We start from the raw sequence: 6135 nt of genomic DNA, 5'->3' as shown, positions 1-6135 counted from the left end.
AAAAAAAAAAAAAAAAAAAAAAAAAAAAAAAGCTGAATTAAGGTTGTGAAAATGGAGTATCATTTGCTGTATTGTTTAGTTATGAGACTGTTTTTCCTTAAAGGTCAAAACCAAAACCTTCAGCATGGTCTACAAGACCACGTATGACCTGGCCCTTGCTTCCTTCCTTCTGCCTACCTCTCCCTAATTTTCTTCGTTTCTGCACGTGGATTTGAGGACGGAATTCTGGGCCTTCCCTGAGGCACATACTCTACCACTGAGCTACTTCTGCAGGCCCACCTCTTCAGCTACACCGTGTCTCAGTTCCTGTAAGACTAAAGGATCCTTCTGGGGATAGGGTATTGTATTTGCAGCAACCCTTAGCTAGAAGGTTCTTGCTGTAATTCAGCACTCAGCCTAGTCTCTCCCCGGAAACTTATTGCAACCATCCAATAAAAAGTTATTTTACGACCTTCCAGTGCTTACTGTCTTTACAGAGCCACCTGCCATCAGCTTTATTATTTTATCACAGCTACAATAATTTTTTGTGTGTGCTCAAGACAGGGACTATGTTTGCCTTATTCATTACTTTGTCAGTAACATCTACAGCACTGTTACTGTCCTGGCAGGAGTAAGGTCATTCTAAGGAGAGTCCCTTTTGAGACAACAGATAACAAGAAAATGTAACTCATCCAGGAACACAATGGCAGAAGGAAAGGCTGACACCTGGGGCCGGCAGAGGTGCTTTTCTGGCAACTTGTCAGTCACTCCTGCAGGAGAGACTGACACCAGGACACACTGGCTCAGAGATGGGCAGGACCACACTGTGACCAGGACTGCTGAGTGTTGTATACCTGCTGCTCTCTGTTTAAACGTCTGTCTCAAGTCTGGACACCAGAGGTGAACTTGGTGGGGGTGGATCACCGGGCCTCTTTGTTCTTTCCAGTGTGGTCACACTGGATAAATCTCTTTTCTTTGCTTTTCATTGTGACTTGTCCTGTTAATTAGCATAATGAGGATGGCCACTGAGCCTAGCTTGTTAGGGCTGCCCGGACCCAGGCTCTGATCTCAACAATTTCTTTTCTTTTTTAAAATTTATTATCTATAGTGTTCCACCTGCATGCATGCCTGCAGGCCAGAAGGGGGCACCAGATCCCACAACAGATGGCTGTGCACCAAAATGTGGTTCTGGGAATTGAACTCAGGACCTCTGAAAGCGCAGCCAGTGCTCTTAACCTCTGAGCAATCTCACCAGCCCGACCCTAACAATTTCAGTGCCTGTCAATCAAGTCATCCAGGGAGTCCAGTCAAGGGCCATCTCATATGCACTTGACAAATGCCTGAAGGACGAAGGATGGAGATACTACCCCTAAGCACAATGGGTATGGTATGGCAAGGATTTGGGGTTCATAGTCTGTCAACTATCAAGCCAACACTTCATCCACGAAGAACATCTGGGAGGGCTTTCATGGGCACTGATAAGGTAAACGAGGAGGGTATATACAAAGCAGGCATTTCTCCCATCCCTGTACTAACCAGGCTTGACCCTTCTAAATCAGACGAGGTCAGGTCATTCAGGGTGGGGTGCCCAAAAGATGAGATATAACATTCCTTAGCACTTCTGAAGATTCTTAATTCTGAGTGGCTTGCAGAATGTCATTCCTCGAAGAAATGACAGAAAGGGGCGTAAAATATCGGCAAAGTTAGCAAGCCCTTGAGTGAACGTTTCCCCTGTAACTGTGTCAACTCCTATCTTCTGGCGCTTTACCACAGTAGGTGCTATGACAGTTGTTGAATAAACAGGTGACAGAAAAGATGCCTCGGGAAGCAATCCATTAGAAGCGCAGGGGGCATAAGGAGTAAACCAACAGGACGAAAAACACGCAACGCAAGGGCTAGAGAGCCAATGCCCCGATGGAGCCCTGCGTCTCAAAGCAGAGCCACCTTCCAGCAGACAGAGCTGTAGATCGCAGCGCAGATCCCAAACGGCACGTAAAGTCCCGCCCCACTCCGGGCGGACGTGACGCCACGGGCGCGCATCACCGTCCTCTTGCTCCAGTCTCGGGCTCCACTAGTCTCAGGCCAAGGTCCCGCGGCGGTACTGCGCGGTGACAGGGCCCCGGTAGAGGACTGGGGGCTGGCTCTCTTAGTCCTCTCTCCACCCTCCGGGTCCCAACGCGCGTCGCTGAAGCCTACCTGGCCTGTCTAAATCGTCCGCCGCGTCTGCAGCCCTTCCCGCCGCGGCGCTTTCGAAGCCGCCAATGGCTGCTCTGGCCCCGCCCACCGGGCCAGGCCTCCGCACTGCTCCCGGTGTGGTGGGGGACGTGGTAGTGGGCGCCCCGATGGGAAACGCGTCAGGTCCCCAGAGTCGCTCTACTCAGGATCAGGATCAGCTAAATAAAACTCATCTCTGTCTAGAATTCCTCTTTGCAGTCCTTGTTGTCTGATGCCCAGGCCGAGCGTGGTGAACCAGCCCTTGATCCCCCTTAGCCTCGGACAGTGGCTCGATCCAGGCGGGGCGGTGCACGCCGGGCGGCGCATGCGCAGAGAGGCGGGACAGGGCCGTCCACTCGGCTGAGCTGCGTGCTCTAAGTCCGTGACTTTTCTCAGTATTTGCCGTGGGGGCCGAGCTGCGGTGAGTGTCGGGCGGGCCTCAGCTTCGGGGCCTCTGGGAGCCTGCGGCGCGAAGACACGGCTCTTCGGGTTCCCACGCCGCGCTAGGCGGGATGCTGAGGCGGCTAGGGTACACCCACGTCCTTGTCCTTGGACCTTTGCTGGGGACACTCGGTTGGTGACCCGCGGCCGTCACCCTCTACGGAGTGTGACAGCTCGCAGCCGCTCTTGGCTTTGCGATCTGGAGCACACGTCTTATAGAGTGCGCTTCCCCTGTCTCAGCGCTTTTGGAGATACGTGACACTCGTCTAGGGATCTGCCTGCAGAAACGGGCATCTGGTAGTGTGAGTTTTAGCTGCCCTGAAAGTTCTTGTACAGAAAAGTCAGTTAACTGGCTGGTGATGAGGGTATCCACAAGGATCTCCACGGTACGCTGGGCAAGGAAAGTTACGTTTCGTGTCCGTTTTATAGGCTTCGAGGACCATTGTGATTATGTTTTCACAATAGATGTATGTAGAGTCGAAATATTAGAAACCTCTGCTAAAACTTTGCGAAATTACACACACACACACACACACACACACACACACACACACACACACACAACAAGCTTGGTATGGTGGCTCGTGCCTTAATCCCAGTACTGGGGAGGTGGAGGCAGGGGTCAGGGTCAGGAGTTCAGCGCCATCCTCAGGTACATAGGGAGTTCGAGCCAGGCTGGACTACGTGAAAGTGTGTAAACCCACTTTAAATGTCTACAACTTTGCATTGGCAAAAGGGATTCACTTGTAACTTCCGTTCTGTCTTTTACATTTAACCCTTTGTATTGGTTTGGTTGAGCAAAGTCAAAATGAGCGTCTTTTCATCCTCTTCAGTAGTAATATCAATATTCAGCAAACATTTATTGTACATTTCACTATATACACTTACTAGACTACTCCCTCACAAGCTTCTGTTCAATTATGAGTGTGAGAACTGATCATCATCATCATCATCATCATCATCATCATCATCATCATTATTATTTCTCTCAAGTTCCCTTGACTTGGCAGAATGCTTACCTGCTGCCCTGGTGCTGGTAACATTGTTCCGGAAGGATGCAGAGGCGATCTATTTCTTGAGAAGCAGTTTGATGGAATTCAAGGTAGTAGGCAATGTGACTGTTACGACAGTCTGTGGGGAGCAGGTTTTGGCTCTAAGAACAAAGGTTTGGCTGAGTGAATACTTTCATATCAGGGCTTCACTCTGTGGGGAAGGTATCCAGTTACTCTTGGGGCGGGGGAGTTCAGTTTTATACCCTGCTAGGATACTACAGAAGGTAGAAATGCCATGGTTTCAAAGGATTTCTACAGAATTGAGAGTGACTTATCCAAAAGACAGGTTTTCCCGTAGCTCTGCAAAAACGGGCTAGTCCAAGGGGATGTGTACATAAACACTTCCCGTGGATTAGTCCAGTAGATGTCTGCTGTGCATTTATAAAACACTTGTGGGCTCACCACTCATGCATACACGCATATGCATTTTGCAAACATGAAAAGAATGTGAAAACAGAAAACATAATCCTTCAAAAAAGTAGTAGCCACCCCAGTATACTTTAGTGCATTGGTATTTTCTCTACACTGTGCAACTCTGGGGCTGGACTGGTTCACACTACTCAGCACCATGAGACAGGACAACATTGGTCTGTATATTGGTAGTTTATGAAAAGCTTCAGGTCAGAACAACAGGTTCCCAATGTGTGTCATCTTTTCACGAATTGAAGTCGAGGAATTATAAGGTGGGCCATCAAAAGTTGGAGACCATGTGTCTGCTTTGCTAATTAGAAAAGCTGTTTCTGAACATCTTAAATTTGCATTTGAACCGTGAAGGAACAAATTTGAGGACTGCTTGATCAGAATGTGCAAAAATATTTTGACAAGTACATTTTTGAAACAAAACATTCAAATCATTTTCTAGGTGGCAAATCCATGTACTTGCAGAAAAAAATAAGTGAGTTGAAAAGAAGATTAACTCCTTCTACATTCTATTACATTGCTATACATGATAGCTTCTGGTGATTAACACCATAACATAAGCTGATGACTTACATTGATGAACTATGTCGAACTTAACACTCTGAGGCATATAGTTTGTGTCATTAAGGCGACACGTAGTCAGTGCAGAACAAAGAAAATCTGAACTTGGCTGTGTTTCTGTTTTCCCTTTCAAATCCTTAGCTGGGTGGGACTGCTTGATTTGTGCTCTTTAGCTGTGGTGTGGATGTGTGTTTAGTAGCTACTGAATTGAACAGTGAGCAGATATAATTGCAACTTAAGATAGTGGCTATGCTTTAGTACTTGGGAATTATTTATTTAGGTTTTCTTTTGTATTTGTTGGGAATGAGGTAGGCAGTTTGAGAATTTCAGATACACACACACACATTTCTCAGACTTTTTATATAAAAAATTTTTGTATAAAATGTGCATACCATAAAATTTGCCCATTGTAAGCGAATTTAGTGATATTAGTAAGTGTAAAATTGTGCAGCCATTACCAGGACTCAATTTTAGAACATTTTCATTACTCTAAGGCAGTGGTTCTCGACTTTCCTAATTCTGTGACCCTTTAGTACAGTCCCTCATGTTGTGGTGACCCCCAACTATAAAATTATTTCATGCTACATCATAGCTGTGATTTTGCTACTGTTATGAATCATAATATAACTATCTGATGTGCAGGATATCTGATAGGTGGCTCCAAAGGGTTGTGACCCACAGGTTGAGAACCGCTGCTCTAAGAGATTTGTTTGTGTCCATTTACAAATTAACCCTCATTTTCATCTTTAGTCCCGTACAACCAGTGGCTTGATTTTTGTTTCTGTGAACATGAATGTAACCTTTTGTAAATATTGTCTGAAAATAGAGACATGTCTTAACGTGCGGACTAAGTATTTCAGGCAGTGCCATTGTGCTGTGCTTTCTCTTTTCTTTCTTTCTTTCCTTCATTTTTTTTTTTTTTTTGAGACAGGAATATTTTCTTCTGCCTATCCCCAACTTCATCCACGTTGCAGTATGTAGTTCATTTCCTTTTAAGGCTTACTGGTATTCCATTGTGTGTGACCACGGTAGCACTTCACTGTTTGTTTGCTTGTTTTGGTGTTGGGAATGACCTGCTGTACATGTGGGTGTTTTGCTGTCTCTTTTAGACGCTGCCTGCAGTTCTTTGGGGGTATTTCTAGGCGCGGAATTGCTACCTCATGTAGTAATTCTGTTTTCATTTTCCCCTTTTTGAAAACAAAATCTATTTTCTATGTATGAGGGATTTCTCCACACAATATATGTGCAGGGCTGGTAGAGGTCAGAAGAGGGCGTTGGAACCCCCAGAACTAGAGTTAGACACTGGTGAGCTGCCTTGTGCAGGCAACACCCATCACTGATGAAGCTGGTCCATTTCATTCCCTTTTTGAGACCATCTTGCTATGTAGGCTAGGCTGTCCTGAGATTTGCTGTGTAGCCTAGGCTGTCCTGAGATTTGCTGTGTAGCCTAGGCTGTCCTGAGATTTGC

At 46.3% G+C, this 6135-nt stretch overlaps 2 protein-coding genes across 2 annotated transcripts in view; one reads left to right on the top strand and one right to left on the bottom strand.

Annotated features, from left to right (window-relative positions):
- The window catches only part of Cenpn (centromere protein N), a 25461-nt gene extending 23240 nt beyond the window's left edge, over positions 1-2221 (bottom strand). The window contains exon 1 of the mRNA XM_005345730.3: positions 2176-2221. The gene's annotated coding sequence lies outside the window, so the exon portion shown is untranslated. The remainder of the gene's footprint in view (positions 1-2175) is intronic.
- A 294-nt stretch (positions 2222-2515) lies between these two features.
- Cmc2 (C-X9-C motif containing 2) overlaps positions 2516-6135 on the top strand; it is a 23543-nt gene continuing 19923 nt past the window's right edge. The window contains exon 1 of the mRNA XM_005345729.1: positions 2516-2614. The gene's annotated coding sequence lies outside the window, so the exon portion shown is untranslated. The remainder of the gene's footprint in view (positions 2615-6135) is intronic.

The sequence above is a fragment of the Microtus ochrogaster genome, chromosome 4 (genome assembly GCF_000317375.1).
Source record: "Microtus ochrogaster isolate Prairie Vole_2 chromosome 4, MicOch1.0, whole genome shotgun sequence".
NCBI lineage: Eukaryota > Metazoa > Chordata > Mammalia > Rodentia > Cricetidae > Microtus > Microtus ochrogaster.
Note: the sequence above shows the minus strand (reverse complement) of the source record. Positions and strands in the feature narration are given on the sequence as shown.